Source organism: Chiloscyllium plagiosum, unplaced genomic scaffold (assembly GCF_037043375.1).
Source record: "Chiloscyllium plagiosum isolate Xiang-an unplaced genomic scaffold, Cpla_swu_hap1 HiC_scaffold_39, whole genome shotgun sequence".
NCBI classification, from domain to species: Eukaryota; Metazoa; Chordata; class Chondrichthyes; order Orectolobiformes; family Hemiscylliidae; genus Chiloscyllium; species Chiloscyllium plagiosum.
In genome coordinates this window covers 69,567,433-69,592,637 of record NW_028270177.1, presented here as the reverse complement: position 1 = coordinate 69,592,637, position 25,205 = coordinate 69,567,433, and positions in this window count along the sequence as shown.

Genomic DNA, 25,205 nt, shown 5'->3' with positions numbered 1-25,205 from the left:
ACCTCTGACTAATGCACCTAACCTAGAAATCCCTGAACAGTACAGAAAACTTAGCATGAACAATCCACCTAATATACACAGTTGTGGGAGGGAACTTGAGCACCTATTAGAAGCTCACGCAGACAAAGGGAGAATGTACAAACCCCACACAGATAGTCGCCCGAGTCTGGAATAGAACCCACGTTCCTAGTGCTGTGAGGCAGCAGTGCTAATCACTGAACCACTGTGCTACCCTTTTGGTGATTGCTGACCAGAATTCATTGGAATCTTCTCACTGCCTAATGCAAAGGGAATTCAGCCAAATCCAACTGTCCCAGGATGAAATCCCATTGCTAGCAGCTTGTGTGAGTAGAACATCTTCAGAAGCCAAATCACATTTTGGACAATCTCTCAATTTTTGCTTTTGTCATAAGTTACACTAATATTTGGACAAAGTTCTTTCAACTTCAAATTGCAGAGATTGTGTGTGTGTGTGTGTGTGTGTGTGTGTGTGTGTGTGTGTGTGTGTGTGTGTGTGTGTGTGTGTGTGTGTGTGTGTGTGTGTGTGTGTGTGTGTGTGTGTGTGTGTGTGTGTGTGTGTGTGTGTGTGTGTGTGTGTGTGTGTGTGTCAGCATTTTAAACAGGGAAATACTGATTATATAATTGCAATACACAAACAGTTTGCCATTCATCTTTCCATCATAGTTTGAGTAACATTGCTCTGGATCATAAACGTGCAATTTTAGCAGAATAAAGAAACTAGCCTGACTTGTTCCTAAAACTGGCCCTGACCCAGTCTGAGACCGATATTATCGGCCATATAACCAACCTGGTTACATTTAACATTTGTTGTGAGCAGTGGAGGAGTGGGACGAGAAAAGGAAGCAGTGAACCAAAAAGTCGGGGAACTATAGACGGGTGAGCCTGATGTCAGTGGTGGGTAAGTTGTTGGAGGGGATTCTGAGGGATAGCATTTACACACATTTGGAAAGTCAAGGGCTGATCGGGGTAGACAACGTGTATTTCTGCATGGGAAATCATGTGGTGTAGTAGATTATCTCAGAGTGCAACAAGACCACAACTAGATGGGACAAAGGGGCAAGGAGTGACAGATGAAGTTTAATTTAGATAACTGTAAGGTTTTGCATTTTAGGAAGAAATGATACACTTAATGGCAAAGTCCTAGGGAGTGTTATGGAAAAAGGGACCTAGGGCTGCAGGTACATTGTTCCTTGAATGTGGAGTCGCAGGTAGACAGAGTGGTGCAGAACACATTTGGCACATTTGCCTTAATCAGTCAGAGCATTGAGTATAGGGGTTGTGGTGGCATTTTGCATCTGTACACCATGTTAGAAAGGCCATACAACGCGGTTGTCTGCAGAAAAGATTTACACAGATGTCCCAGGACAGGAGGTTTGAGCTTCAGTGAGAGGTTGATTAGATTAAGGTGTTTCTCCCTGGGGTGTCAGAGGCTGAAGGGTGACATTATAGATGTTTATAAAAATATCAGGGGCATGGATATTTTGAACAGCCACGTTCTGCTCTTCAGGGTAGAGGAGACCAGCTTCAGAGGCAAAGGTTGAAGGGGAGAGTGCGAATGATTTAGAAGGGACCTGAAGATAAACTGTCTGTTCCAGATGCAATGTCAATGGTCAAACTACTCGGTGTGAAGAAAACACCATTTATTTAAACACGGAAGATAAAATGAAACCAAAGAAAGTGGAATTTAGAATAAAGTAATTCTATTGGACAAGTTAACAGAATGATAGATCTAGGAACTATTACTAATGACCTGTTCCAATATAGGAAACTCCCATAAACACAGCCCTTGGGAAAAAGGAATATTCAGACACAGAATGTCACAAACATTTCTTCAATCCAGAAATTAAAAACAGCAGGAAGAGAAAATTTAGAGAGAGTAGAAGCCCGGAGGCATTCACTGAAGCTTCCAACTCTGTTGAGACCCCAATATGTTCTGATGCTGCTGAGAAACCAAAACCCAGAGATCCTAATCTGCGAGAGTTAGCCACACTCATTCAAGCTGCATTAAAATAAACCCAAGGCCTCCCTCGCTGTTTACCCAGTGGTCCTAACTATCCAGCTTGGTTACAATCGTTCAATCTCTCTCTTAAAAGAAACCAGGACAAAATAACCTCTTAACTCTGCAGCATCATCACACTTGTCAGCACATCGAGCTGTCAAACAGGAACCAGGGGTAATCCAATCCGGCCCTTGGCCATGTCCAACCGGACAAGGAAGATGTCATTCAGTCTCTTGAGTCAATTAAACAGAAACAGAATGAGGCCATTCAGCCCCTTGAGTCACTTACACAGGGTCAAGAGGAGGCCATTCAGCCCGGTGAGCCACTTATGCAGGAACAGTAGGAGGCTATTCAGTCAGTTGAGCCACTTATATATGAACAGTAGGAGGCCATTTCCACCTCAATGCACTTACACAGGGGCAGAATGGGGTAATTGATGCTGATCCTGATGAATGGCTTATGCCCGAAACGTCGACTCTCCTGCTGTGCTTTTCCAGTAAACCACTGTCTACTCTGATCTCCAGCATGGGCAGTCCTCACTGTCTCCTAATTGATGCTCTAACATGATGAACAATGGGCGCAGAGGCTGCACAGACAGATTGCTCCACGTTGTACCTCGTGGCGCCATCGCTTATGATACACACGTGGGACTTTAATGTGCTTTACTCGCGGTGAGGAGGGAAGCCATATGTCTTGCGTGAAGTCTCAAGAAGGCATCTTCCATCTCCGAGGTGACAGCCTGGTGTTCTCTATGTCGGGCAGAAGCTGGTGGGAATGGCTACCTGTTTCAGATGGAAGGTATTGTGGCTGCTGTTGGGGATTGTGAACAACAGAACGTTCAGTACGGGTTCACATGCCGATTAGATTAGATTACTTACAGTATGGAAACAGGCCCTTCAGCCCAACAAGCCCACACCGACCCGCCGAAGCGCAACCCACACAGACCCATTCCCCTACATTTACTCCTTCACCTACCACTACCGGCAATTTAACTTGGACTAGTCAACTAACCTGCACATTTTTGGACTGTGGGAGGAAAGTGGAGCACCCGGAGGAAACCCACGCAGACACGGGGAGAATGTGCCAACTCCACACAGAGAGTCGCCTGAGGTGGGAATTAGACGCGGGTCTCTGTCGCTGTGAGGCAGCAGTGCTAACCACTGTGGCACCGTGCCAACTTCACATTAATGTGGGCAGAGTTAGTTAAGGCATATAAACTACTAGAAAAGTCATGTTAGACTGATGAATGGAATATCTAAGTTCAAATAATGCTGACCTTATTCATGTTGGTCTTGTCTAGTGCTTGTCCTGTGCAGTGTGAAGTGTATGCCTTACTCTGTAGAAGTCTATTTCCACCCTATGATCTGTCTGGCCATGCTTACTATGATCTACCTCCACTGCTCATAAGTAAAGTGTTTCCCTGTACTGAGGTACACGTGACAATAAATCAAACCAATCAATCCTGGGTTAAGTGTGGAATTTCTCACCCAATCAATGTCTCTTTTGGAAATAAGTGATCGCTGCCACTCCTCGTGTTTCAGCATCGCCATTTCTTCGTCTCTCACAGCTCTACCGATTAAGCACTCAGCTTCTTCATTCCATCCTCATGTTACTATCATCAGTGTCTGTGGTAAGGAGATCATTCCTTGCAATGGAGATCAAATCTGTAGACAGTGCCCCAAATGCTCCCTCAGCAAGGCTCTACAACAGCAGCAAGATGGCTTTACTTATGTACTCGAATTATCTTACAATGAAGGACAACATACCATTGACTGCACCCATTACTCACACAGGGTTTGATTCGGAGCAGTCAGCATAAACTTGTGAGTGCGAGATCATGCTTCCCAAAATTGTTAGACCAGGAAGGTTGATGAGGACAGAGCGGTAGACGTAGTCTCTATGGATTTCAGTAAGGCCTTTGATAAGTTTCCACATGGCAGGCTGCTCAGGAAGGTTACATCACGTGGAATGCTGGGGGATCTGGCCAATTGGATACACAGTTGACGTGATGGTAGGAAGCAGGGGGTTTAGTGGAAGGATGCTTGTCAGACAGGAGGCTGGGTCCATGGCTGTTTGTTATCTAGTATTTGGTTGAGAATGTACAAGGTATGATTTGTAAGTGTGCAGATGACACTTAAGTAAGTGGGAGCATGATCAGTGAGGAAGTTTATCAGAAATTGCAGCAGGACTTTAATCAGGTGGGGACGTGGATCGAGAAATGGCAAATGCAATTTAAAATGGAAGTGTAATGCCTTGCATTTTGGAAACTCAAATCAAGGTAGGAGTTTCATGGTGAATGGGAGGGTCTTCAGGGGTGCAGTGGGCAGAGAGACCTTGGTATTCAGGTGCACGGTTCTCTAAGAGTGGAGTCACAGGTAGACAGGGCAGTGAAAAACGCTTTTGGCACATTGGCCTTCATCAGGCAGGATATTGAGTATAGAAGTTGGGAATTTATGTTGCAGTTACATAGGACGTTGGTATGGCCGCACTTGGAGTATTGTGTTCAGTGTTTGTCACCTTGTAATAGGGAGGATGTTATGAAATTAGAAAGAGTGCAGAAGAAATTTACAAGGACATTGCCAGGACCCAATGGTCTGAGTTATAGGGAGAGGTTAGACAAGCTAGGACCTTTTCTTTAGAGTGTAGGAGACTGAGGGAGTCCTTATAGAGCTGTATAAGATCACGAGCGGTATGGATATGGCTAATGCTCTGCGTCTTTTTCCAAGTTTAGAGAATCGAGGACGAGAGGGGATCAGTTTAAGGTTAGAGGGGAAGGAATAAAAGGGAACCTGAGGGGCCACTTCTTTACACAAATGCTGGTACGTGGATGAGCTGCCAGCGGATGTGGTTGGGGGGGGGGGTACATTAGCAACATTTCAAAAGCATTTGGATAAATATGTGGATAGGAAACGACTGGAAGGATATGGGCCAACTGCAGGGAAATGGGGTTAGCGTGGATGAACATTTACAAGGTAGAGTCGAACTCCTCTGTTAATTAAAACCAAACACCCAGAAAAGCTCGCCTCACCTCGTAATCTGTTAAAATATGAGTGACACAGATCTCCTACATTCCACTATTTAAACAAAAATTAACAAGTTTATTTCTGAACTTTAATAGTGAACACTAAACAACAACTATTCACAAATATAAGCCCCTCTTTTCTTAGCTACTTGCTATCTGACTCCAACTCTGTAAACATATGCTGTTCTAACAACCCATATATTAAACATTACAATCTCAATACCACATAGAATCCATCTTCCCCGCTGTGTTCACTCTTACAGCCGCTGATCTAACTGGGTCATGTTTCTTTTACTGCAAGTAGCTTTTACATGAACATAAAAGATAGAAAGTGATTGAGATGGCTAGTTAGCACTCCTGCTCTACAGCAGTTACTCTGCTGCTGGATGGCAGTGGCTCTCCCTCTAATTCCAAAATGCTGGGTTTATATACTTCCCATGATACAATAATTCTCATAATTTGATTGCTTTCCAGGTGTGCAAACAATAATATTCAAATTCCGTTGGCTTCTGGTATCCTGAGCGTTATTTAACGTCTTTGGTTGTATTCGAATTGTTGTCCAAACAGCAATCCAAACCGATGCATCCATTTCCCAGCTAATGGTAACATGTGGAACAGGCTGACCTTCACCTTGCATCTGTGGATGTACTTTCTATTCAGCAAAACCCGTTCTGTCTTAAAGGGACATGACACACTTTCGGCTTCATACACCTACCACCTTCAGAGAAAAAAACATGAACCAGCAGAATGAAAAGGTGGCTTCATTTCTTTTCCTCTAATTCTTAATCCCATTATTATGAATTGCAAACGTATTACATATTAATTCTGCACACATATATAACATTGCAATAAGTCAAATCTTATCTCAACTTTTTCCTCTAAATCTGCGATAACACATCTGCTATCACATTTTAGGACCCACAGCATGTACATTTTGTAAGTTTAAAGTCGGTAAGACAAGACTCCAATGAAATGGTCTCATATTCTGGTCTTTAAATATTCCAAAAAAAATTGTCACAATCATCTCTGACAATTTGTTTGTCATATAAACATTAAAATGTTGTCAGTCCAGTGCGAAACTTAATCATTCTTTTTCAATAATGGAGATGTATTTTTTTTTTTCTGGTGGATATTGAGTTTTTCGACAAGTAGCCAATTGGCTGTTCAATTCCATCATCATCTTTCTGTATCAATACATCTCTGAGCCATATATCCCTAGTATCAAATACAATTTTCAAAGGGTTTCAAAATATTTAGTGCAGCTAAAACTAGTGCGGTGATTAAACCTGCTTTAAAATTCTCAAATGCCGCCTGGCATTGTTCTGTCCACCACAATTCTGTGTTCTTCTTTAACAAATCCATCAGTGGTGCCAATACGCTGCTGAAGTTTGCAACAAACTTCCGATAGAATCCACTCAGTTCCAAAAAATCGAAACACCTCTTTCTTCGAGGATGGTCGTGGAAATTCCTCAAAGCCTTTCGTCTTTGTGTTCCATGGGGTCAACATTCCATGTCCAATGTAATGTCCCAAGAACGTCACCTCTGCCTTCACCAATTCTGTTTCCTTTAAGTTTATTACCAAGTTTGCTCCTTGTAATCGTTCAACATGCTCTGCCAAGTGTAACATGTGAGCTTTCAATCACTTGCTAAAGATCACTACATCATGCAGATAAACTGCTCAATTTGTTCATCTGGCCACAGCTCTGTTCCTGAGTCTTGAATGTGTCTGGAGCATTATTCATTCACATGACATTCTCTAACATTTTTATCATATTCGGTATCTTTACCAGATAGTTTAACTGACTCAACATTTTTTAAATTTGAAAGGGGCCACTTTGAAGGGATTTCCTAACACTGGTGGCAATACTAATACGTCATCCCCACAGGAAATCGTCAAAGTTTCAGAGTTTTTCTCTGCCACCTCCATCACTCTATACTGTGCCCTCTTCAGGTGCTGTTTAGGTAACTCACCTACTCCATCCAATCTCTCCCTCACCTCAGATACATAATCCAAGTGTGAGATATCCTACTTCAGTCCTGTCAATTTATATTTAATTAATTTCAAAGGGTCTCTCACTTCAAAGGAAGTAAAATTAGTAGATAAATTTGGGGCGTCTCTAATGGCAAACAATATAATGAGACGCTTTTATTCCAATCATTGGGGTAGTTCTGACAGTACACTGTTAATATTGCCTTCAGCATCTGATGCCAACATTTCAAGACTCCCTGGGATTCGGCAAGGGATACACTTGATTTAAACTGCTGGGTGCTGAAGCTATCCATGACGTCCTTAAACAGCTGCACGGTAAAATGAGATCCTTGGTCTGACTGAATCACACTGCATAGCCCACAGCGAGTAAAGAAAGCTACCAACTCCTCCACCTCCCTTTTTGCCTAAACACTCCATAATGGAATTATCCCTGGAAATCGGGTAGACACATTCATTATGATCAGCAGATATTAGTTTCCAACTTTATTTTAGAAAGGGGAGCTCCACAATTAATCATAACCCACGTGAAAGGTTTCTTCGAATACAGGATTTGGAAACAAATGTGTTGGTTTTAATACTGCTTCTGACGTACCTATCATTTGGCGTGTATGACATGTACAACAAAAAATAACCACGTCCTTGTGCATTACAGGCCATTAGAAATGCTTTAGCCTGAGTCTTCCGTATATCAACTCCTTTGGCTTTTTCGTTCGGTTTTCCTTCCTGTTGTAACTTATGACAGTGGGATCTTGTTACTACACAGTCTGGAAAAATCTCTGCGTATTTTTCTTTTAATTGCCCACCACAAGGGGTGCCTCTCCCAACTTGGATCCAGCTAAATCATTCCCAAGAACAAACTGTATTCCTGGAACTGACACTCTGTCATTCACTCTCACGGTTACTTCCCCTATCTTGATTTGGCACTCCAACCAAATGATACACGGGGAATGCTTAATTTCTGTCCCCATTCCACAAATTATCACGCTGTTGAGTAACATGTCAGAAAGAGTGAAAATACTTCCATCTCTTACTATTAGAGGCGGAGGGAAAGTGAGGATTGCAGATGCTGGAGATCAGAGTTGAAAAGTGTGGGGCTGGAAAAGCACAGCATGACGGCAGCATCCGAGGAGCAGGAGAGTTGCCGTTTCAGGCATACGTCCTTCATCAGGAAAGTGGGGGTAAAGGACGGGGAAAGCGATTGAGAATTAAATAGAAGGGTGGAGTGGAACTCGATGGAAGGTAACTTGGAAGGCGATCAGTAGATGCAGGTGATTTCTGATGGTGAATAGTCGGAGAGGAGGGTGAAGTGGATAGGCGGTTGGACAGCCGGAACCCTCAAACTATACAGCATCAACGTTGACTTCATCAATTTCCAAATCTCCCCTCCCCCAGCCACAACCCAGATCCAACCGTTCAACTTAGCACTGCCCTCTTGAACTGTCCTAACTGTCCATTTTCATTCCCATCTATCCACTCGACCTTCCCCTCCGACATATCACAATCACTCCCACCTATATCTTCCTATTGCCCTCCCAGTGACTCTCCCGCCAGCCCAGCTTCTACCCTCCTATTTATCTTTCAGCCCCCTTGTCCCTCCACCACATTCCTGACGATGGGTTTATGCCTGATGTGTCGATTGTCCGGCTCTTCGAATGCTGTCTGGTCTGTTGTGCCTTTCCGGCCCCTTACTTCTCAAATATTAGAGACTGAGCAGATCCCGTATCTTGGAAAATTATAACGACTTGTCCTCCCCCCACATCCGGTTTTTCCTTCGTCAGGTTTATCTACGGAGGTGAATTCTTTATAGAGATCAGGCACTGACTCCATACACAGCCCCTGCCTAGCTGTGCACTCTCCTGCAGCTCCTCGGTTCCATTTGGGGTCTCCTTTACCAGGTTCACTAATGCCACTGACTTAGCCTCTTTAACCACATCTTTTTCCCAAAGTGTCTTCCTTCAATGCCCAGCACTGTGTGTCCCAACTTCCTGCAGTGAACACTCCTTTTCACAGTACCCTTCTTAAACCATTGGCACTGTAATTTTTATATGTTCCACTACGTTATTGTAAGAAAACCTGAGGCCTTTCACTTCCTTTCAAACCCTTGGACTTGTTTTTTCACCTATGGTAAACTATTCCCAGTGTGCTTTATGTTTTGCAGTGTAGGATCTCCCCTTCTCCCAATCTGTATCCCTCACAAGATGAAAATCCTCCCAGAAGCTAAATCTCCTCTCATGCACCAATGCATATTTACCTGCCATTTCAGCCGTGCTTTTCACTTCTTGAACTTTCTGTTCATTCACATGAATTCTTACCATCTCTGGAAGTGAGACTTTAAACTCCTCCAGCAGAATAATCTCCCTTCGAGCCTCACAGGTTAAAGCCAGCAACCATCTATCAAAATGACTGAGTTTAATTCTTTCAAACTCAATATAAGTCTGACCTGGTTCCGTCTCTATATTTCTGAACCGTTGTCTATATTCTTCTAGTACCAATTCATAAGCACTCAAGATAGCCTGTTTGACATCTGCATAAACTCTTGCTCCCTCATGTGACAGCACTGCACATACCACTCAAGCTATACCCACCAGCCTAGTCTGAACTAGCATTACCCATAGGTTCACTGGACATGCCATCTGCCGAGCCAATTTTGCAAATGATATAAAAACGGTTTTGGCATTTTTCGCACCGAAATATACTAATGTATTAACATTGTTGTATACATCCCTACGTTCTCCCTTCATCTTCATCCTGCTAATTTAACTTTCTTATCTAATTCCAAACTTCTGAATTTCAAATTCTGCCTCTCTTCCTTTTTCCTCTCTTTCTCTATCTTCTCTCTCTCTTTCTGTCTCTCTCTTTATCTTCTAACTCCAGTTGTCATATTTGCAATTTAAGTTTTTTTTTAACTCGACTGCAATTTCCTGCTTCTCTGATACACCAAAGTGCTTGACCAACTCCATTATGATGACAGCTTTCCTTTTCTCTCTGGTGAAACCCAATTCTTTCTACATGTTAATTCTAAAAGTATGCCCTTCCCTTGTCTTTCTATACTTTCTTGGCAAATTTGGGGACTATCTTCAAACCTCAGAACCTCTTTAGTAATATTAAAAGCCATTTCTTTTAATTTAACCAACCACAAGGAAACAAAATTAAATGAATATTCTCACCTGTTTTATTTGAAGATCTAGGTCATTAACTGCCAAGTGTTGGAATCTGCTGGGACATTTTGCACCCAAAATCTGTTCAAATCTGTCTAAATTCCATACGACAAGCCGTCAAACTGTTACGATGTCGATGTTGAACTCCCCTGTTAATTAAAACTACACACCCAGAAAAGCTCACCTCACCTCGTAATCTGTTAAAACATGAGTGTCAAAGTCGTCGCAAATTCGACTATTAAGAGAAAATTAACAATTTATAAGTACGTATGTTAACCCGCTGAGCTTGAATGTTTGTTTTCAGATGTTTTGTCACCATGACTAGGTAACATCATTAGTGAGAGTTTCTGGTGATGCACTGGTGGTATGTCTCGTCTTTCTATTTCTAGGTCTTGGTTTCTTAAGGTGCATGATGTCGTTTCCAGGTTTTTGTTCAAGGGAAGGTAGATAGGATCTAAATTGATGCGTCTGTTGATGTACTTCTGGCTAGAATGTCATGCCTCTAAGAACTTTCGTGCGTGGCTTTGTCCTAGGAAGTGTGTTGTCACAGTCAACGTGGTGTCCTTCTTTTTCTGTATGAATGGAAACTAGTGATAGTGGGTCATGTCTTTTGGTAGCCAGTTGGTGTTCATATATCCTGCTAGCACGACAACAGGACAGTGTGAAATGGAGGAAAATTATTTTATATACACTGTTTAATCAGTGTGTGTTCAGATAAGTAACATTCTTCATATGTGTACAACACATTCTGAATGAACAACTGAGACAGTTAACGAAAAATGATGCACATGATGGGTAAAAGTTTTAAAGCATTAAAACATTATTTGACCCTCATCTGAAGTGATACCTTCCCTTTCTCTCAACATTCCCCCTTTTCTGGAATTCCCAACTCTAGTCTCTCATTCTTATCAGGACGTGTGTTATAAATTCTTGTTTCTGGTTTCTCAACTTATTTGAGTTAATCCCCTTTCTACCAGGAATTAAATATGTTGGCCTGCTGTGTCCTTTCCAAAGCTAGTGTCTGTCATATTATTGGAGAGAAAAGTTATGACATCAGACCCAGCGTTTGAACATATTGCTCGGTTGTACGTGCACGTACAAAGGACCAAGCACACAGGAATTGCCAAAGCATTGAGGGAACTATGTCTACTTGTTTCGATAATATAGTTTTCTCATTTTCCACGTCTCTATATCTATATCCTCTCTCTCTCGTTCTCACTTTGCATCTATTTAAGAAATCCACCAATTATTCTTCGTGGCCCATCTCTCAAAACTCATTCTTTCAGTTTATACGTAATGCTTTCTTCAAGATGTAGTGTGGTTAGAATTAAGCAATGTAACTGCAAAGACTCGTGGGAGGAGCTGGCCAGAGTTAATTGGAAGGGGAGCTGAGCAGGAAAGACCATGGAGCAGCAGTAGCAGGAGTTTGTGGGGATAATCCGGAAGATAATACCAGAAATGCAACCCCAAGAAGATGAAACATACTCATGGGAGGACAAGGCAGCCATGAGTGACAAGGCATCAAACCAAAAGAGAAAGCATACAATGTGGTAAAGATGATTGGGAATCCAGAGAATTAACTGATCCAAAACTACATAAGGCTGGCACCACTGACACTACAGAGCTCTGAATCATGGTCAGGGAGCGAAACAGAGGAAAAAAAATCACTTTAAACACAGAAGATGGCGTTTCTCAAGGAAAAAGTTTCAGGTGAATTAAACATTTGAATTAAGATCAGTTAAATGCTTTTGAGGAACGGGTCAGATTGGAAGCAAGACCCGGGGAGACAGACCCGCAGCAGAATGAGAGTTTGAAAATTGAAGCATTTCCACGTCAGAAACCAGGTTATTTCACTGTGTGCAGGGCTGATGGGTGAATGGGTCTCAGTGAGAATTGGGGAACAGAACAGACAGCATTGCAGATATTGCAGCTCGAAACTGCGTATTAGAACATAGAACATAGAACAATACAGCACAGAACAGGCCCTTCGGCCCACGATGTTGTGCCGAACTTCTAACCTAGATTAAGTACACATCCTTGTACCTATCCAAATGCCGCTTAAAGGTCGCCAATGATTCTGACTCTACCACTCCCACGGGCAGCGCATTCCATGCCCCCACCACTCTCTGGGTAAAGAACCCACCCCTGACATCTCCCCTATACCTTCCACCCCTCACCTTAAATTTATGTCCTCTTGTAACACTCTGTTGTACCCGGGGAAAAAGTTTCTGACTGTCTACTCTATCTATTCCTCTGATCATCTTATAAACCTCTATCAAGTCACCCCTCATCCTTCGCCGTTCCAACGAGAAAAGGCCGAGAACTCTCAACCTATCCTTGTACGACTTCCTCTCCATTCCAGGCAACATCCTGGTAAATCTTCTCTGCACCCTCTCCAAAGCTTCCACATCTTTCCTAAAGTGAGGCGACCAGAACTGCACACAGTACTCCAACTGTGGCCGAACCAAAGTTCTGTACAGCTGCAACATCACTTCACGACTCTTGAATTCAATCCCTCTGCTAATGAACGATAATACTCCATAGGCCTTCTTACAAACTCTATCCACCTGAGTGGCAAACTTCAAAGATCTATGTACATAGACCCCAAGATCCCTCTGTTCCTCCACCTGACTAAGACCCCTACCATTAACCCTGTATTCCGCATTCTTATTTGTTCTTCCAAAATGGACAACCTCACACTTGGCAGGGTTGAACTCCATCTGCCACTCCTCAGCCCAGCTCTGCATCATGTCTAAGTCCCTCTGCAGCCGACAACAGCCCTCCTCACTGTCCACAACTCCACCTATCTTCGTATCATCTGCAAATTTACTGACCCACCCTTCGACTCCCTCATCTAAGTCATTAATAAAAATTACAAACAGCAGAGGACCCAGAACTGATCCCTGCGGAACTCCACTTGTAACTGGGCTCCAGGCTGAATATTTACCATCTACCACCACTCTCTGCCTTCGACCGGTTAGCCAGTTTTCTATCCAATTGGCCAAATCTCCCTCTATCCCATGCCTCCTGACTTTCCGCATAAGCCTACCATGGGGAACCTTATCAAATGCCTTACTAAAGTCCATGTACACTACATCCACTGCTCTACCCTCATCCACATGCTTGGTCACCTCCTCGAAGAATTCAATAAGACTTGTAAGGCAAGACCTACCCTTCACAAATCCGTGCTGGCTGTCCCTAATCAAGCAGTGTCTTTCCAGATACTCGTAAATCCTATCCCTCAGTACCCTTTCCATTACTTTGCCTAACACAGAAGTAAGACTAACAGGCCTGTAATTCCCGGGGTTATCCCTATTCCCTTTTTTGAACAGGGGCACAACATTCGCTACTCTCCAGTCCCCTGGTACCACCCCCGTTGCCAGTGAAGACGAGAAGATCATTGCCAACGGTACTGCAATTTCCTCTCTTGCTTCCCACATAATCCTAGGATATATCCCGTCAGGCCCGCGGGGCTTGTCTATCCTCAAGTTGTTCCAAAATGTCCAACACATCTTCCTTCCTAACAGGTATCTCTTCTAGCTTACCAGTCCATTTCACACTCTCCTCTTCTACAATACGGTCCCTCTCGTTCGTAAATACTGAAGAGAAGTACTTGTTCAAGACCTCTCATATCTCTTCCGACTCAATACACAGTCTCCCACTATTGTCCTTGATCGGACCTATCCTCGTTCTCGTCATTCTCAGGTTTCTCACATACGCATAAAATGCCTTGGGGTTATCCTTGATCCTATCCGCCAAGGATTTTTCATGCCCTCTCTTAGCTCTCCTAATCCCTTTCTTCAGGTCCCTTCTGGCTGTCCTGTATCCCTCCACTGCTCTGTCTGAATCATGTTTCCTCAACCTTATGTAAGCCTCATGCTTCCTCTTTACCAGACATTCAACCTCTCTCGTCAACCAAGGCTCCCTCACACGACCATTTCTTTCCTGCCTGATAGGTACATACATATCATGGACACGTCGTATCTGCTCTTTGAAAAAGTTCCACATTTCCACCACATCCTTCCCTGACAGCCTATGCTCCCAACGTATGCTCCTCAAATCCTGCCTTACAGCATCGTAATTTCCCTTCCCCCAATTATAACATCTACCTTGTTGTGCGCACCTATCTCTCTCCATAACCAAGGTGAAAGTCACAGAATTGTGGTCACCATCACCAAAATGTTCACCCACTGACAAGCCCACCACTTGTCCCGGTTCATTACCGAGTACCAAATCCAATATGGCCTCCCCTCTGGTTGGACAATCTACATACTGCGTTAGAAAAGCTTCCTGGACACACTGCACAAACACCGCCCCATCCAATCTACTTGATCTAAAGAGCTTCCAATCAATATTTGGGAAGTTGAAGTCGCCCATGACTACGACCCTGTGGCTTCTGCACCTTTCCAAAATCTGTTTCCCAATCTGTTTCTCCACATCTCTGCTGCTATTGGGGGGCCTATAGTAAACACCGAACAAGGTGACTGCACCTTTCCTATTTCTGACTTCAGCCCATACTACCTCCAGAGGCAGATCCCCCTCAAACTTCCTTTCTGCAGCCGTTATACCATTTCTAATTAGCAATGCCACCCCCCACCTTTTTTCCGACCCTCCCTAAACTTACTGAAACACCTGTAACCAGGAAGCTCCAACAGCCATTCCTGTCCCTCATCTATCCACGTTTCCGTGATGGCCACAACATCGTAGTCCCAGGTACCGATCCACGCCTTAAGTTCACCCACCTTATTTCTGATACTCCTTGCGTTGAAGTATAGGCACTTGAGCCCATCTCTGTGTCCGCAAGTAGTCCCTGTCAGTGCTACTTTCTCCACAGCCTCCCAACAGTCTTGGGCATCCTGACACACAGCTAGCTTACTTGCTGGACTACAAGTCCGGATCCCATCCTCCTGCCAAATTAGTTTAAACCCCCCCGAAGAGTGCTAGCAAACCTACCCCCCACGATATTGGTGCCCTTCTGGTTCAGGTGCAACCCGTCCTGTTTGTACAGGTCCCACCTTCCCCAGAATGCAGTCCAATTGTCCAAATATCTGAAGCCCTCCCTCCTACACCAGCCTTGCAGCCACGTGTTCATCTGCACTCTCTCCCTATTCTTTGCCTCACTGTCACGTGGCACCGGCAACAACCCAGAGATGACGACTCTGTCTGTCCTAGCTTTTAGCTTCCTGCCTAACTCCTTGAGCTCTTGAATGACCTCTCCACCCCTCTTCCTACCTATGTCGTTGGTGCCAAAGTGTACCACGACTTCTGGCTGCACACCCTCCACCTTAAGGATTCTGAAGACACGGTCTGAGACGTCTCGGACCCTAGCACCCGGGAGGCAACAAACCATCCGTGAGTCTCGCCCATGTCCACAGAACCGCCTGTCCGTCCCTCTAACTAGAGAGTCCCCTATAACTAGCGCTCTCCTCCTCTCCCCCTTTCCCTTCTGAGTCTCAGAGCCACAGACCCCTTCACTGCAGCTTACACCTGCAACGCTGTCCCCCCCAACAGTTTCCAAAGCTGTATACTTATTTTTTAGGGGAACGACCACAGGGGAACCCTGCACTGCCTGCTTCTTCCCCTTCCCTCCTCTAACTGTTACCCAGCACTATTCATGTACTGCTGTAGACCACAGCAGCGGGAGAAGCAGACATGCATTCAATCACAATCTGTAACCTTTTTCCAGGATAACACCTCAGTCTGCCATTACCATCAACAACATCTATGGCTTCGTGACGAGTGTGGGTGAACATGTCAGAATCAGAATCACATGAACCTTAAACTGATGCTAACTCATTAAAGCTACCAGAGTGACCAAAAGATCTGAACGAAACCTTGCAGTCCTGTTACATTCAGTCATAAATGATGATGGGCGATTAAACAAATTACTGGAGTAGAGGGCTCCACAAACATTCATTTCCTAAATAATGGAATAGACCTGCACATCAGTGTAAAAGAGAAGGATATTTTATCTGCACCATCCTCCGCCAGAAGTGTTGAGTCGATGATACATCTCACCCTCATCATGATGCCCACAAAATCACAGATGTCAGTTTTCAACTAATTCGATTTGCTGCATGTGAGATGAAGAAACAGCTAAATACAATTAAAACGACAAAGGTAATGGGTCCTGACCCCATTCCTGCAATGGGACTGAAGCCTTGAGCTACACAACCACCCGTGTCCCTGGGGAAGCTGTTTCATTCTAGCTCCAACTCTGACATCTCCCTGGCAATGTGGAAAATTACTCAGCTCTGTCCAGACCCCTAAGAGGGGATTAATTACAATCTGACTAATTATCACCCCCTCAGTCCCATCACGACAGTCAAATTGGTTGGAGTTCTTTTTGACAGAGCTGTCAAGCAGCACAGAAATAACCTACGCAGTGTGGTTTCCGATAGGTCCCCATGTGGAGATAGTGTTGTGGAAATGTCACTGGATTACTAATCTAGACCAGGCTAATGCTCTGGCAGCGGGGGAAAGTTAAAAACAATTAATAAAATATCGAGATCTAAAATCTGGGGTCACTAATAGTGACCTTGAAGCCAATATCGATTGTAAACTGAATTTCCTTCTCCAATGTACTTTTAGGAAGTGAATCTCCCGTGATTTCCTGGGCTGGCCTAAAACTGACTCCAAAGACTCTGACATATGATAAACATTTCAATGGTCTCTGAAACGGCCAAGCAAGGCACTCATTTGTATCAAACTACTCCGAGCTCTTAAAGGATGAAACCGGATAGAACATCCGTCCTCAGTATCAGTGTCGGAAAGGGAATGGGAACACAGTCCGGTTGACTCTGCAGAGACCTCCTTCCTAACATCTCAGAGCTTGTGACAACGTTTATCGAGCTTTCCCACAGACTGCACAGAATCAACGGGAAAAGAATGGGTCATACAAATCATTGAGCCTCCCCTATTCTATTTCATGGAAAAAATCTCCTCAATGCACTTACTCCACATGATTTACATATCTGTTAATGTGAGTAACCTTGAGAAGCTATTAAATAGGAAGTGCAGTAGTACGTTTGGTCCATCGAATTTGCTACCCAATTCAATGTAATGATGCTTGGCCCTTCATTTCCACACCGTACCCCTGCTCTCCCATCATCCCTTTACTGTCCCTAAATCCTTATAATCAGTATCTCGGTTTCCAGGTGCGAGCGAAATCCCCAGGTTCACCAGTCTGTGAGTGCAACCAGTTATTTTCATCTCAATGCAGTGTGACCTGCCTGTATCTAATACTATGGCCCCTTGTTTTAGACGTCCCAGACAGGGGAACAATCATCTCTGCTTCCAATCTGTCTCACCCTGTCAGAGTTTTGTATATTTCACTGAGATCTCCACCCATTTACCTAAACCCCATTGAATACTGGCCCAGTCACCACAACCTCTGTTCACACAACAAGCCTGTCATCCCAGAGATCAGTCTGGTCATCCTTCACTGCTCTCCCTTAATGTCAGTTTTGTCCTTTATTAGGTGAGGAGAACAAAACTGCACATAATGCTGCACAATGTTCGGGATGTTGTCTCACCAAGGCCCTGTACAGCTGCAGTAAGACACCCTTACTCCTGGAATCAAATTCCCCTGAAATGCAAGTCAACACATCATTTATCTTTCTCACTGCTTTCTGTTTCTACAATATTGCTATCAGCGACTGGTGCACAAGATGCAGATCCTTTTCAATGTTACAGCTCCCCACTTGGTGGGTCTGTGTACACTGGTCAGCGTGCCAATACCATGCCCAGTATTGACTTCTGGTTGCAGGACTCACTGCGCCGCATGGGCCTCAGAAGTTTAAGCAGAAGGAAACAAAAAAATAGGAGCAAACGTCCCTTTGTAGATCAACATGTTTACACCAATCCTTTTTAAATGGTAGGCTGCCAATTTATCGTTTCCACCACATGGCACACTGTCACCTCTGTCCACATCGTTCTCCATCTGTCACGTATTTACCCATTCACTCCACTTGTCTTAGTCTTCTCGGTGCTTTTTTACATCCTCCTCACCCACTCACAATCCCACATCCACTAGTGCTGTCAGCAGACTGGGATATATTGTATCTGATTCCCGCAACCAAATGTTTAAAGGGCATTGTGAATAGCTGGGCCCCAAGCACCAATCCCTGTGACACCTCAGCAACCGTCCGCTGTTAAGTTCTAATAATGTATTTCGTCAATCTGGGTGTCACAGGCTGGGCCAGCATTTATTGCCTGTCCCTAGTTGCCCTTGAGAAGGTTGTGGTGAGCTGCATTGTTGAAAGCTGCAGTCCACCTGCTTGGTTGACCTCCAATGTCATTAGGAAGGGAATCCCAGGATTCTGACCCAGCGACTGTGAAGGGGCGGTGATATATTTCCAAGTCAGGATGGTGAATGGTTTGGACGGGAACCTAAAGATGATGGTTTTTCCATACATCTGCAGCTTTGTGCTTCTAGTTAGACGTGCTCGTGAGTTGGGAAGATGGTCTCTGAGGATCTTTGGTGAATCACGTAGATAGTAAAACACTGCTGCTGCTGCGTGTTGATGGTGGAGCATTGTGGATGAATGGACAGTCAAACTGGTTGTTTTGTCCTGGATGGTATAAAGCTTCTTGAGTGTTGTTGGGGCTGCACTCATCCAGGCAAATTGGGAGTCTTCTATCGCACTTCTGATTAATGCATTGTAGATGATGGACAGACGTTTGGAAGTAAGGATGTAAGTTACTCGCCGCAGCATTCCCAGCTTCTGACCTGCTCTTGTAGTTACTGTGCTTATGTGGTGAGTCTAGTGAGTTTCTGAGCAATGGTTACCCACCAGGACTTTGATATTGGGATATTCACTGATAGTAACACCATTGAATTCGAAGGGGCAGGTTAGATTGTATTTTATTGGTGATGGTCACGGTCTGGCATTTGTGTGGCCTTGGATATTACTTACCACTTGTCAGCCGGGATACTGTCCAGATCTTTTCTCATTTGGACATGGTGTTCTTCAGTATCTGAGGAGCCACAAAAATTGCAGAACATTGTACAATCATTGACGAAAATCCCCTTTTCTGACCTTCAAATGGAGGGAAGGTAATTGATGAAGCAGCCCTGAAGAAGTTTTCAGCTGAGGCCACTGCTTTTCCTGGAGCTGAGTTGACTGACCTTTTTCAACAATGACCATCATCCTACGTGTCAGGTATGATTCTAACCAGCGGGGTGTTTGCCCCGATACACATTGATTCTAATTTTGCTAAAGCCCCTTGATACTACACTTGGTCGAAGGCAGCCTTGATTCAATGGGCTATCACTCTCACCCCAACTCTGGAATTCAGCTCTTTTGTCCATGCTTGAACCAAGGTAATGAGGTCAGGAGCTAAGTGACCCTGGGGAAGTCCAACCTGGGGATCATTGACCAGGGTATTGCTGAGCAAGTGCTGCTTAAAAGCAGTGACTCCTTCCACCACTTTACTGATGATCGAGAGAAGACTGATGGGGTGGTATTTGGCCGGATTGGATTTGTTCTGCTTTTTATATACAGGAGATACTTGGAGTAATTTTCCACATAATCGGAAAAAGCCATTTTTATAACTGTATTGAAACAGTTTGGCTAGGGGAGTGGCAAGTTATGGAGCACACCTTTTCGGTATTATGGCCAGAATTTTGTCAGAGTATGGACCCTTTGGAATATCCAGTATCTCCAAACGTTTCTGGATATCGCGTGGACTGAATCGAATTGGGTGATGACTGTTAACTGAATCGCTGCAGACCACTGGAGGTGGCTGAAATGGATCATCCACTTAGCACTTCTGACTGAAGATTATTGCGAATGCATCAGCCTTATCTGATACACTGAAGTGCTGGGCTCTTCCATCATGGAGGAAAGGGTTATTTGTAGAATCTCTTCCTCCAGTGAATTGTTTAATTGTCCCCAACGTTTCTCGTCTAAGTGTCAAAGGACTGCAGAGCTTAGATTGATCCTTTGCTTGTGGGATCACTTAGCTCTGTCAATCACTTACTCCTTATGCTGTTTGTCACGCAAATAGTCCTGTTTGGTGGCTTCACCAGGCTGACACCTCATTGTCAGGATGTCTGGTGCTGCTCCTGCCATCCTGCACACTCCATTGAACCAATGTTGATCCTCTGGATTGATGGTAATTTTTGCGAGGGGGATATGCCAGGCCATGAGGTTGTGTGGCTGTACAATTCTGCTGCTATTGATGATCCACCACACCTTATGGACACCCAGACTTGAGCTGCTCGATCTGTTCGAATTCTGCCCTATTTAGCACCGTGATAGCACCACCTAAAAGGGTGGAGGCTAGTCTCAATGTGAAGGTGTAACTTTGTCTCCACAATGACTATGCGGTGGCCGCTCTTACTGATACTGTCATGGACAGATATTTCTGCAACTGGCAGATTAGTAAGGCTGTGGTCAAATATGTATTTTCCTCTTGTTGGTTCCTTCACCACCTGCCGTAGAACCAGTCTTGCAGTTATATCCTTTAGGACACGGCCAGCTCGATCAGTAATGCTGTAGCTGAGATACTCTTGGAGGTGGACATTGAAATCCAACACCCAGAGTACATCTTGCGTCCGTGCTACCCTCAGTGCTTCCTCCAAGTGTTGATCAACATGGAGGAGTACTGATTCATCAGTTGAGAGTGGCTGGTACATGGTAATCAGCAGGAAGTTTCCTTTCCCATGTGTAAACTAACGCCATGAGACTTCATGGGATACGGAGTCACTGTTGAGGACTCCCAGAGCAATTCCCTTCCAACTGTGCCGCCACTTCTGCTGTATCTGTCCTGCTGATGAGACAGGAGATATACGGGGAAGGTGGTGGGGTGTCTGGGATATAGCCATACTCACAGAATCATATCTTACAGACAATGTCAAGCTGTTGCTTCACGAGCCTGTTTATTTCAATTCATTGTTTCCTGCCAGCTGTCCCATTCTAGAATCATGTCTATATATTATCCTCAATCCACTAAGATTTAGACCACAATACATAGGAGTGGAAGTAAGGCCATGCGGCCCATCGAGTCCACTTCGCCATTTAATCATGGCTGATGGACATTTCAACTCTAGTTACCCGCATTCTCCTTAATTCCTTGTGACATCAAGAATTTATCAATCTCTGCCTTGAAGACATTTAGCGTCCCGGCCTCCACTGCACTCCGCAGCAAAGAATTCCACAGGCCCATCACTCTCTGGCTGAAAAAAATGTCTCTGCATTTCTGTTTTGAATTGTCCCCCTCTAATTCTAAGGGTGTGCCCACGGGTCCTAGTCTCCACGACTAACGTAAACACCCTTTCCAAGCCATGTATTATCTTGTAAGTTGCTATTAGATCTCCCCTTAACCTTCTAAACTCCAATGAATACAATCGTAGCATCCTCAGCCGTTCCTCGTATGTTAGACCTACCATTCCAGGGGTCATCCGTGTGAATCTCCGCTGGACATGATCCAGTGCCAGTATGTCCTTCCTGAGGTGTGGGGACCAAAACTGGACACAGTACTCCAAATGGGGCCTAACCAGAGCTTTATAAAGTCTCAGTAGCACATCGCTGCTTTTATATTCCAATCCTCTTGAGATAAATGACAACATTGCATTCGCTTTCTTAATCACAGACTCAATCTGCATGTTTTCCTTTAGAGAATCCTCGACTAGCACTCCCAGATCGTTTTGTACGTTGGCATTATGAATTTTCTCACCGTTTAGAAAGTAGTCCATGCTTGTATTCTTTTTTCCAAAGTGCAATACCTCGCATTTGCTCACATTGCATTTCATCAGCCATTTCCTGGACCACTCTCCCAAACTGTCTAGATCCTTCTGCAGCCTCCCCACTTCCTCAGTACTACCTGCCTGTCCATCCAACTTCGTATAATCGGCAAACTTCGCTAGAATGCCCCCAGTCCTTTCATCCAGGTCATTAATATATAACGTGAACAGCTGCGGCCCCAACACTGAACCCTGCGGGACACTGCTTGTCACTGGCTGCCATTCCGAAAAAGAACATTTTATCCAAGTCTCTGCCTTCTGTCAGACAGCCAATCCTCAATCCATGCCAATAGCTCATCTCGAACACCATGCGCCCTCACCTTACTCAGCAGACTCCCGTGTGGCACCTTATCAAAGGCCTTTTGGAAGTCTAGATAGACCACATCCACTGGGTTTCCCTGGTCTAACCTACTTGTCAACTCTTCAAAGAATTCTAACAGGTTTGTCAGGCACGACCTCACCTTTCACAATCCATGTTGACTTGTTCGAATCCGACCCTGCTCTTCCAAGAATTAATCCTTAACGATGGATTCTGGAATCTTATCAACAACCGAGGTTAGGCTATATGGACCTATAATTTTCCATCTTTTGCCTTGATCCTTTCTTGAACAAGGGGGTTACAACAGCGATCTTCCAATCATCCTGGACTTTCCCTGACTCCAGTGACTTTTGAAAGATCTCAACCAACGCCTCCACTATTTCTTCAGCCACCTCCCTCAGAACTCTAGGATGTAGCCCATCGGGGCAAGGAGATTTATGAATTTTAAGACCTTTTAGCCTTTCTAGCACTTCCTCTATTGTCATGGCAACCATACTCAACTCAACCACCTGACTCCCTTTATTTGTTGGGATATTACTCATGTCTTCCACTGTGAAGACTGACGCAAAATACTTATTAAGTTCTCCAGCTATGTCTTTATCTCCCGTCACGAGCCTTCTAGCATCAGTTTGAAGTGGCCCAATGTCTACTTTTGCCTGTCGCTTGTTTCTTTTGTATTGAACGAAACTTTTACTATCATTTCTAATATTACTGGCAAACCTACCTTCATATTTGATCCTCTCCTTCCTTATTTCTCTCTTTGTTATCCTCCGTTTGTTTTTGTAGTCTTCCCAATTTTCTGATTTCCCAGTGCTCCTGGCCACTTTATGGGATCTCTCTCTTTCTCTGATACATTTCCTGACTTCCTTTGTCAACCATGGCTGTCTAATCCCTCCCCAGATAATCTTTCTTTTCTTGGGGATGAACCTCTGTATTGTGTCCTCAATTATACCCACAAACTCCTGCCATTTTTGCTCTCCTGTCTTTCCCTCTACGCTCTGCTTCCAGTCGATTTTCGTCAGTTCCTTTCTCAATTCCTTATAATTTCCTTTATTTAAGTGTAACACCATTACATCCGATTTTGCCTTCTTTCTTTCAAACTGCAGACTGAACTCTACCATATTATGATCGGTGCTTCCTAAGAGTTCACTAACTTTAAGATATAAAGTCTGGTTCATTGCATAGCACTAGGTCCAGAATAGCCTGATCCCTTGTGGGCTCCATGACAAGCTGTTCCAAAAAACCATCCTGTAAGCATTCCATGAATTCCCTTTCTTTGGATCCACTGGCAACATTATTTACCCAGTCCACCTGCATACTGAAGTCCCCCATGATCACCATGACCTTGCCTTTCCGACATGCCTTCACTATTTCCCGGTACTGACCACTGTTCAAAGGTCTGTACATAACTCCAATTATTTTTGCCTTTGTCATTCCTCAATTCCACCCACACAGACTCCACATCATCCGACCCTCCGTCCATAAGTGCCATAGATTTAATTTTGTTCTTAACTAACAAGGCGACCCCGCCCCCCTGCCCACCTCCGTGTCTTTTCGATAAGTTGTAAATCCTTGGATGTTTAACTGCCAGTCCCGAACCCCCTGCAACCACGTTTCTGTGATGCCTACCACTTCATAATCATTCACGATGATCTGTGCCGTTAGTTCATCTACTTTGTTCCGAATGCTACGAGCATTCAGGTAAAGTGCCTTAAATCTAACTTTCTTATCATTAGAGTTATTGGAAGTCATAAGATGTCCTAAGTTATCCTTCCTTTTTGCAGCATTTCTAATCTGCCTCAAGCTGAAATCCACCTGCACACATGCTATCCTGCTGCTTATCTTTCCATTTAACTCCATACTCCCTGTCGCTTTCACTTTCCCTTCCCCCCAATTCAGAAGTTTGAAGTCCTACTGACCACCCTATTTATCCTCTTCGCTAGAATATTGGTAACAGATCGGTGCAGGTGGAGACCATTCCAAAGGTACAGATCCCGCAGGGTCCAAAACTGATGCCAATGCCTCATGAAATGGAATCCCTCTTTCCCACACCAATCCCTTAGCCATGTGTTTACTTCCATAATTTTCTTATCCCTATGCCAATTGGCACGTGGCTAGGACAGTAATCCGAAGATTATGATCCTTGAGGACCTGTACTTCAATTTCCTTCCTCGTGCTTGATCATCCCCAAGCAGGTCCTCCACCCAAGCTTTGACCATGATCTTAGTCCCAACGTGGACCACAACAACCTGATCCTCTCCCTCCCGCTCCAACCTCCTTTCAAGCCGGTCGGAGATGTCCCACACCCACAGATATCCCCAGTTTGATATTTCAACCTGGACTTGGAGATTTACCAAAGTTTTTCTAAAAATCCACGTGTTTTACATCCATTGCTTCTCTTTCATGTGTCTCTCAGTCTGTTTCTCAAACGTAATTCCCATTTCATAAATCGATGTTAGTGTTGTCTATGACCATTACTTTCAGCCCCAATAATTTCTGCTAAACCATTTACTTACTATGTTCTATGCTCCATGTACTCTAATATTTTCCCACACCAGACTTAATTTTCCTTGTATTGTTAGAAAGTTTTGTGAAGACAGAACTGAAGTAGTGGCTTCATAGTTCTGCCTTTTCACTGTTCCCCATTCAGCATTCTCTGGTTTCAAACTGTAAGGAAACTGCACTTGTTTTCTCATATTTCTCACATTTACATGATTTAACAAGTTATTACAGTTCATTCTTATAACCCTTGTGAATATAGTCTTCCGAAACTCATCAATTCCTGCCTTAAACTGCTCAATAATTGACCTTCCACACCACACACCCACAGGAGCATAGACTCTGTGCCAACAGAAGCATAGCACGATCTATATTAATCCCACTTTCCTACAGCAGGCCCATAGCCTGGAATGATATGACACTTCCAACTGCTTATCCAAGTACTTTA